Consider the following 218-nt stretch of genomic DNA (forward strand, 5'->3'; position numbering starts at 1 on the left):
GCAAAGTCTGTATAAATGTGCATATGAAGAAAAACTATGGTTCTGGAGAAACAAGCATGCTTTGCTTTGGGATCCACATGTGTGTTACTGCAGGAACCTTCTTAGAAGATGCATTCCTTTCTGTATGAGAGATAATGCCTATTTACCCAAGGGTGTTGGAAATACTTTATTAAAATAGTTATCATTTTTTTAAAGCTGTGTGATTAATGGGGGAACAT

This window comes from Hemicordylus capensis, chromosome 2 (assembly GCF_027244095.1).
Source record: "Hemicordylus capensis ecotype Gifberg chromosome 2, rHemCap1.1.pri, whole genome shotgun sequence".
Lineage (NCBI taxonomy): Eukaryota > Metazoa > Chordata > Lepidosauria > Squamata > Cordylidae > Hemicordylus > Hemicordylus capensis.